Source organism: Sphaeramia orbicularis, chromosome 6 (assembly GCF_902148855.1).
Source record: "Sphaeramia orbicularis chromosome 6, fSphaOr1.1, whole genome shotgun sequence".
Classification (NCBI taxonomy): Eukaryota; Metazoa; Chordata; class Actinopteri; order Kurtiformes; family Apogonidae; genus Sphaeramia; species Sphaeramia orbicularis.
In genome coordinates, this window is record NC_043962.1 from 25,732,468 (window position 1) to 25,742,665 (window position 10,198).

Genomic DNA, 10,198 nt, shown 5'->3' on the forward strand with positions numbered 1-10,198 from the left:
TTTGTTTGGACAGATATAATGAAAACAACTAAAATAGCTCATTAGAGTTTAATTTAAGAGCTGATATCTATCCATTTTCCATGTTTTCTTGATAATAACTGTAGGTTTTCCAATAAAACCTTCCACTTAGAGCTTATGGCTGACTCGTGTTAAAAGAGTGTGTCTTCCACAAAGTTTGTCTTCTTCGATTTATTAAACAAAAATACGAAAACAAAAAGCACATACAAACAGAGTTCCACTATTTTACGTTACACTGTCCAAAACAAAATACAGCAAAATAAGCAAAAATACAAACAAAACGTCCACAACCACCCGAACACGTTCCGAACACGGTCAGAAAAACCGTCAGCTCTCTTCGGCCCTAATGCCGTATACCTTCTAGCCCTGTCGCGCACCCCAAGCTCCGCCCATTGGCACACACAACTACCAAAAACACCTTTTTAAAATAAAATTAAATTATAAAATCACTATTCAGTAATTAATAACAGAACTGAAATAAGCAAATGGCACCTACAATAACCAAAATCACAAGTTCTTACATCAGTAGCTATGGCATTGTATTGTCAAAAACAGTGCTTTTAAGCATTCCGTGTTTTCTTTTCTGTCTGTTTTAGTCACATGATACACACAGGAGTTAGTACTTGATTGCATAACCATTGTTTTTGCTGACTTTTGATGGTCTAATAATTTTTTCCTCGACTATATGTAAAAGTAACTCAGTATTTATCTATCCTATCCTTGACTGGACAGCAATTTTGTGTTTTATGGATAGTCAGAATTTAGTCTGATATGTGAGGATTTTTGAGTTACTTATGGAATCTGACATAGGAATTTAGGGTAGGTGAAGGATGGAGTAAGGGGGCGGGAGATTATAAGTTAAACTTCATCCCGCTCCTTTTCGAATGGTTTACTTTCTTTTCTATATAATTCTTTTTGTTGTTGATTTTATTGCAAATTTTGAAATAAATAAATCAAAATAAAATAAATTCTGTCATTTAAACCATTACAATATTCACTTCGCTGGAACTTCTTTGGTGAGTCTTTTTTTTTTTGTAACACTGGTAATGCAGTGGCCTTGTGTTAATAGTCTGGCCCCTACATGTAAAGCCCAGCTACAGTGCGTGTTAATGAGACACTGTCTGACCTTTCAGAGTTCACCCCAGGAGAACACAGATGCATCCTGGGTAAAGAATAACCAATGCTCCTGGACTTCGATGTGATTTACTGGTACAGTGACTTTACTAATTGTTACATCTATTAAAAACATCCTCATTACAGTATGAATTATGTGCCATGTTGCAATAGACCTTACTTTTATTTTCAGCATGCTAACCTTTTGTTTGCCTCTGGGGTTCCCTGAAGTTGTACACTAACAGAGGATGTGTATGTTGTTTATTTTGTTACACACCTTAGTAGTAGAGACATTTTATTTATCATCTGCAAATGCGGCTTTATTTAGGTTTACAGATTTGTTTAACCACGTCTATTTGTAGAAGTGGGAACTACCTGTGGGGTCTGTAATATAAAATCAAATACAAATATGGCAGTAAAGCACACTTTGAAATGATTCCCCTGCTGTATAAAGTATTATCACAAGGTTTTGACAAAGACAGGAAATAGAAGATTGAGTTGGTTGGGAAATAGAATTAATTAAACTCAGTTTATGCATCTGCAAGACACGCATTTTACAACCCCCAGTTTAAAATCTTGAGTGTGCCAAAAATAGCTCAGCATATTACCATATTTAACAGACAGTAAGTTAAATAAAATGACAGAAACTAAACTAAAGGATTTCTGCATTACCAAGATTATGCCTTATAATCATTCATTACATTCCCAATGGGAGTCTGGCTTCATATTCATTCTCTCAGTCCCTCTTTAATGCCATATATTAAACTCTGGTGGCACTCCAAATGGTGGACATCCAGACGAGTGGGCTCAGTGGGCTCATCTGAGTCTCATTTAATTAGCAGGACAGAAAATGAAATGTTTCGTGGGGTCTTAACTAACTGTTGTATCTTTTGTAATAGAATGAGGAGCTGAGAGAAGCTATTACAAGATGGAGCAGTGAGGAACAGTTTCTATGCTCTCCTCTGCCAGTGTTTTATAGCTGGAATAAAAGGATGCATATTAAGATAATAAGCTTCCACATCACAGAAACAAAGTGCCATATTTGCAAAGTGCTACATTTGAGAGAACGGGCCTTGTTGGTTTCTCGTTCTTGTGCTTCCTCCTGTTCATCTATCTCGTAGTAACAAAGTTTTTCATGCGCAGAAAGATGGTTAACCCATACAGACCCAAACATCCACCATCTACCAAAATCATCTGTTGATCCACTTATCCACGTAAATAATTGGTCTAAATGCCTTTTCATGGTCATCAGATATGACCCATTTGGACGTTCAGAGGCTTCGTAGTTACATGTGGAAACACCGTCATCTTCTATAACATTGATTCACCAGTAAAACCCATGGAGTTTAATAAAAGACCGTGGATGCAGACACTTGGTTTATGTTCAGTTAATGATAGATTTTGCTTAAAAAGTCACTTTTTTTTCTTCAGTTTTCTCTATTTTTGATGTAGTAATCCTCAACTTTACTCTGAGCTTTTACGAACATCTACATTATTACTCAATTAAATGCAGAAAAATACCAGATTTTCAATGAAACAAAACAACAACACAAAACACAGAAGATAATATTACTATAAATGGTGGTAAATCACTTAAGGACGGTTAAATATAGAGAAAAATGAATTTGGGAACTGCCATAAATGTCACACTGGGTCCTTCTGGGTTAAACTACCTGCTGTTAATATAGAGCAGACTAGCTGAAAAAAAATGCATGGTTAATGAAACAGACACAGGCCTCTGTTGATAGTCAAGCATCATTTCACCTCACACATACAAAAAGACTTGACAAAGGGTTCACTGTAGTTCCTCTGCTGTTTTTAGTTCTGGCAGTGATATCTAGAGTAAAACACTAGAGCAGAGTATTCAGCAAACATCTTTCTGGCTTTGTGCCTGCCATAAGGATGCTTCAACCAAGTAATTGGCCAAAATGAGCAGACTTGCATGTGTCAAACCCTCCTCTTCACATCTGGTTATTGTCTCCCACAGCAGGTGGACATCACAGGCATCTTGGAGCAGTTTCATCTGCTCTCTGTCTCCCTGCTACATGGGATACACGGCTGTTGTTCATAATAAACAAATCTGCATTCACAGTTTAAAATATGATCTCAGGAAAACACAAAATGCTAAAAGAACAAAGAGGTTGGTTCACATGTCAGTACAGCCTGTAAGTCATTGAGAGCTTAATGAATGCAGGGATATGAGAGACTGGATGTTGCAGATTTTCTGCAAGATGAACTGGGAAGTTGTTTAACATTGCAGGTTACTGAATGTAATCATGCTTACAGGAAAAAGACAGGCATTAAATGTGGATCGTAGAGTCCATTGTCTCTCATTAGACACACACAGCTACATTATTGGCTTCATTAGCTATCCCCACCGTGCATCACCCAGCATGTTGAGGGGCAGGTAGACGAAATCAACACTCCCAAAACGACACAGACAATACAAGCTACACAAGCTATTTCCTTTTCCCCACTTTTAATACATTTCTAATAGGGTCTCTAAATAGAATGGAAGCATGTGGATACAGATTGTACTGCGAACATTTTTAGCCTTTCATAGCAAATGAGTGCCATTTGATTTCTTTAAGTATTAATTGACACTGTTGTCCATACAGTTGGAAGTGAAAATATTTTACCTCCTCATGAAATGACTGTGACAATATGATTCATTCTTGATGGATAAAGTGTAACTAGGACTCAGTATGTGATCATTGCAGGTGGTTACTATTCTGTATAAATAGGAATAAACAGAGGAATGTGCCTGAAAACAAAATTATTCCAACTTTATGGGCAACAGTGTTCATACTTTTGCATTTGTGAGTCCAGCCATATTGGTAAAATGATTCATGTAGTACTTGGAGATTGTGGCGACTTGTATTGATGCAGCACCTATATGTTCTTTTCTATATGCTATCTGCAACAGGCCATTATTAATTTCAACAAACTGCACTGTTATTTATGTGAGTCATATACTGTACATAAACAGTTTCCCCATTAGTCACAGTCAAAGTGCAAGGATTCCTCATTGTCCTTCTTTCATAGCATCATCACCACTATTACATTCATTCTACAACTGATCAAAATGTAAAATCAGGCACACATAAAAATAGGTCCTGTAATAATCCCTGTTCCAAAGATCTGCTCTAGAACTGAAACATTCTCTCTGGTCCAGTGACCCAGAGCTAATTTCCTGGTTTTATGATGTCTAAAACACCATTTAACTGAGTTTTCAGACCCCTGTGAGTTGTTCTTCCTATTACAATTAAATTATTTAATTATCACACATAATGATGTAATTTTATTCTTTCTTTGTTAAGTGTAAGTCAGGTACTGGTCGCCTTAAAATTCTCATATGGCTATTGCAACTGAAACAACAACCTAGTTTACACAAATAATTAAGCAAAAATATCCTCTAAAGAGTTAATAGTGTTAATAAATTATCAAAAATAGACGCTCAGCTCACCATGTTGTTTGGCATCTTTCAAGACGTTTTTGGGTTGTGTTCTCACATGTCACGCTACATACATTTGTCGACTTTACAGATACATTTAAGAATAAAAGATGGTTTCACAAATCTTCAAACATTAAAACGTGTTGGTTTGAATTATGTAATAAATTGAACAGAAAACAGAGTGTGCAAACTCATTTCGGACCCTGTTAAAGTCGTCAAACAAAGGTGACGTTTGTAAAGCTTTATAAGGAGGGTGAGCAAGGTGAGTACAGGCTGTTCCGGTTCACCGAGTCTCTTACAAACACACACTCACACTTACACAATGAGTCTTTGTGGGTTTTTCCAGGAGGCTGAAGGGGCCACTGGTACCGGGCTCTGAGGAGATCAGGGGCCAGTCGTAGCAGACAATGGTGTGGTACCACATTACAGATACAACAATCGACATAACTCAAGTTGCTTCTCCCACCCACAAGTCCTCTGAATTCTTTGCTCTCAGTGTGAGCTCCTCCAGAGACGCTACGAGATTCAACCAAAAGAGAGATGAGAATGTAAACACCTCAGTGTGCAGTATGATTTAAGATTATTGCAGATGAATGTAAATATTAATTTTAACCCCCTGCGATAATCCCCTCATCCGTTCCTCTACAATTGAAGAATCATTTGCCTATAGCTCTTAGTAAGCAGAGGAGTGTGTGAGAGAACAGGCAAACTAAAGTCACATCTCTCTGAGTTATTCTGCACTCTGTCAGGGAGGAAGATGCAGAGACAATACAGCCCACAGGACACCACAGCCTCATACAACAATCCTTTATATTTCCACTAGATTAATGCCAGGAGACAAATGTGCTTCCACTAGGATACTCACTTCTCTGGGGGAGAGTGAGGGAGGAGAATGGAGGGAAAAGAAGCTGATCGTTACTGGGCCGAGGGATGAGTGAATCTGGATGATAAACAGGCTTCATGTAATGGGTGGACTTTTGATTATGGCAATATTGAGTGTGGAAATGAGATGTTTATCAGATGTGGTTTTGAGGGATAGATGGGAGGAGTGAGGGAGTAGGGGGAGGGCTGGGATAAGCGTTAATCTGACTGCTAAATGGAGGGTTTGACATGTTGTGTCTGTCTGGAGAACCCAGTGGGATTCGTCTTCCCCTCATCTCCTCTCTACACACTTTGATCAAACTCACACACACACACATACATACACAATTAACACCACACAGTGATGAGCGCGTAAACATGATCATATGGATTCCTGTCTCCCTCAAAGACAGAGAACCTGTGAGAGACGCATCAGTTTTGGAAAAAAAGGAGGTTATGACAGCCAGAGGGAGTGAAGAAGAAGAAGAGAGGAAAGTATCTTTAAGCTTTTCCTAAAAACGCACAAACACACTTAGTAAGAGTTAGTCATGGTTCTTTGCGCACTCACAGTAGATTTGGATGCTTACACAGGAGCAGAGACACTCTTCCTGTTGCTTATCCGCTTCCTGAGCCTCAATTTGTATTGAAATCCCTCACAGGCAATTATCCATATGCGAATGGTGTACTTACTCTGAGCTTATATAAGTTTCTTTCTCGGTAAGCCGCACCATTTTCATTTTAAAACTCTGATTACAATTTCAGAGTTTATTCCTATGAGAAAATGGCAAAAATGGGTGCTCATAGTTAGCACGGAGCATAAAATCCTGCTGGACCTTTTGCTAGCTGTATAATTTGAAAGATTGAATAATCTTTCTCTGGCATGATGTTGAAAATCCCTTTGCAGGAGGAGAGATGTGGGCAGCAGTTGGCATCCATGTGGTCAGGAAGACATTTTGTTGAGTAAAGTGTTGGCAGGCAGGGAGGAGAAACTCCCCCACCCCACTCCACCCCCACCCCTTTACCCACCTCTCAGGCTGTCAGGAGTGTCATATATCTGGGGGATATCTGAGGGCGAGGGAGATCGCAGCCCAATTACGGGCTGATAACTAATCAATAGGCCGCTTATTCCTACAGCAGGAAGTAAAGAAATGGGCCCCTGGGACACGTAGTTCAGATTACTCTCCCCTCAACATGGGACAGCCACTAATGATGAGACAGAAAAAGAAGTGGAGAGGGGCAGACAGAAGAGGGAAATTAAAGAATAAACAGGGAGGGGGCGAGATACAGTATAAAAAGAGAAAGACAGAGTGAGGAGAAAAAGAGCTCAAGACAGAAAGGAAATAGAACACATGTGATAAGGCCTCCACTCACAGTCTAAGGACAGTTTGTTGTAGTTATTAATTGTACTTTATCTCATTTACATGATCTCAAATGTTTTTACTAATGCTCAAATTAAGAGGAATATGTAATTTTATACACTCAAAACAGTCCATTTAATTTGGTCACTTTTCAGTTGCATCATATCCCCTTTGCTAATATTACTGTTTAATGTTACTCATGTCTGTTTCACTACAATTAAATGACGTAACATGAAAATATGCCAATAAATGTACAATGAATGTAACTTTAATCAAATACCACTTCTGTAAATATGATTTGTTACTGAGTTGCATCAGAAAATTTTCAAGATTTTACCATGTCTATTGTTGCTTTAACTGAGAGACTCCTGGTGTTACTTATTGTACATTCATATGGTTGTTTTACCAAAATTATATCCCACAAAATGAATAAGCAACGAGCAAAAATGTCACAATATATGTTTCATCATTCGTTTCTATCTGTGCATGTTCTTTTTAATGGGACAGAAGGAGGAAATGATACAAACAGAAACTGAAAACAAATCTTTGTCCTGTTTTGTGTCTTTTTTCTTAAATAGTGAGATGACATCCTGTCTTTTCCACCTATGTATGACCCATGAAAACTCATATTGAAAAAAGATGCTATTGCAGTCAGTCGTGTGAGCTGATTTTTTTTTTTTTTTTTTTTACTTGGTTTGAATTATGCCATCATTTACTAAAGGATGTCAGTTTATTGTAAACCTGTTGTAGAGACTGTGACAAAATATAAATAAAAAGACTAATAGAAAGACTACACACCTCTAAGTTGCTGAAGTGATGTCACCCTAACTTTCTCTATGATCTATTCAGTCGATTAAGACAACACTGCAGCTTCAATATGGTCTGACATGTAGTGATTTTCACCTTTTTCACCAATTTTCCACAATCCCTTTCAAAGAACGAGATGAAGTATGTCAAGTTAATGGTCATTTTGGCATTGGTGGCATGTATCCTGTGCAAGGAGAGATGCTATCCACTGAGCCTTTTCACACTAATAATAATAATAATAATAATAAACTTTATTTGTATAGCACCTTTCATACAGAAATTGTAGCCAAAGTGCTTCACATTGATTGAAAAAAATACAATATTAAAATACATTTAGATTTGATTAGAAATACAATAAAATAAAAATAAATATAAAAACAGCACACATTAAAATATTTGATTATGCATAGAATTTTTGAAGTGCAAGAAATAAGATGAAATGTGAGAAATACAATAAAATAAAAATAAAAGCAGCGCACATTAAAATATTTGATTATACATAGAATTTTTGAAGTGCAAGAAATAAGATGAAATTTGAAATACAGTAAAATAAAAAAATAAAAACAGAAATACAATAAAATAAAATAAAAATGAAAAACCGCACATTCCTGGTTCCTGAATTGTGACCCCATTTTTATCTCCTTTCAAAGGCTAATGAGAATAAAAATGTTTTTAATTTGGTTTTAAATATATTCAGTGAACTGGCTTCTCTAATGTCTTTTGGAATTGTATTCCATAACTTTGGCGCATAGTTAGTAAAGGCTGCGTCCCCCATTTTCTTTGTAATATTTCTGGGAGTCGCTAGTAAACCTGCTTTTGATGACCTCAGTGTTCTAGTTTGTACATAATTGATCAGTGAGTTTGCAATGTAACTTGGTCCGGTTCCATTTAGAGCTTTATACGTGAGGAGTAGTATCTTAAAATCAATTCTGTAGGTTACCGGTAGCCAGTGCAGGGAAACCAACACTGGAGTAATGTGCTCTCTCTTCTTGGTTTTGGTTAATAACCTAGCTGCAGAGTTCTGAATCAGCTGAAGTCTGTCTGTGCTGCTTTTTGGGAGACCTGTAAGGAGTGCATTACAGTAGTCCAGTCTGCTGGAGATAAAAGCATGGACCAGTTTTTCAGCATCCTTTCGATTTATAACCGGCATTACTTTGGCTATGTTTCTGAGGTGGAAGAATGACGTTTTAGTGACTTTCTTTATGTGGGACTTAAAGTTTAAGTCTGAGTCTATAATGACTCCCAGACTTGTCACTTCTGGTTTGATCCAGGAAGTGAGTTTGCCCATCCTACTCATCAGCATTTCCCTTTTTGCTTTTGGGCCAACAAGCAAGATTTCAGTTTTTTCCTCATTCAGTTTCAGAAAGTTCCTGCACATCCACTGATTCATTGCTGTGAGGCAGTTTGTAATGGAATGGATGGCTGTCACGTCATTGGGTTCTGCGGAGATGTATATTTGTGTGTCGTCCGCGTAGCTATGGAAGCTAACATTATGTTTTCTGATGATATCTCCAAGTGGTAGCATATATAAGGAGAATAGTAGTGGACCCAGGCAGCTCCCTTGTGGAACCCCATAGCATGTATCATGTGTGTTTGACACGTGATCTCCAAGCCTGACGTAGTACTGTCTTCCCTTAATATACGTTTTGAACCACTGTAGTACACTGTCAGAGAAACCTACGAGCTTTTCTAGCCGATTAATCAGGATGTCATGATCAATTGTATCAAATGCAGCACTTAGGTCAAGGAGGACCAGGATTGAGACCTTGTTGGCATCAGAGTTGAGCCTTAGGTCACTGATTATTTTGGTGAGGGCGGTCTCAGTGCTATGACCAGCCCTGAAGCCTGATTGGAATTCCTCTAAGATGTTATTCTCTTTGAGATAGTGATTTATTTGAGCAGAGACTATCTTTTCCAGTACTTTGCCTATGAACGGGAGACTAGATACTAGATACACTAAACAAGATGTTACTCTGCTATCTTGACTTTAAGTTTTAAAATTAATTTTTAAATAGTCAAACATCATATCTGACTGCCATTCATATACTTTCTTCACTGATCACACCAGAACTTGGTCAATTACAGTAAAAACACAAGATTTTTGAAGTTCAGAGGATATATTAGAGTATAGTCTGTAATTATGTTCACTGACCTGAAAAGGAAAAAACAAGAAAAAAAGAAAATAAAAATAAATAAATAAACCTTTATTTAACCAGATAAAGTTAAGCTGAGATCTAAATTTCTTTTACAAGGGCGACCTGGCTAAGAGGTCAACAGCACACACCATAATGAAAAACAGTTAAAAGATTGGTGATGATAATAAATAAAAAAACAGGCAATAATAATTTGTGTGCATAGTGCCATACATTAATTCACCCAATCACTTAAAACGTCCAAGTGGAAAGTGTTTTTTTTGTTTTGTTTTGTTTTTTTGCATACTGTATTTCACTAAATTGTAAAGAAACATGGGGATCTCAGTAGTTAGCTGTTAGCATGCTAGTGGCAGCCTTGGTCCTGCCTCTGAACAAACCACCCCTTGAAGCTTGAAGGGTCTCCTTTCCATGGAACATAGGAACTATTCGTTTTC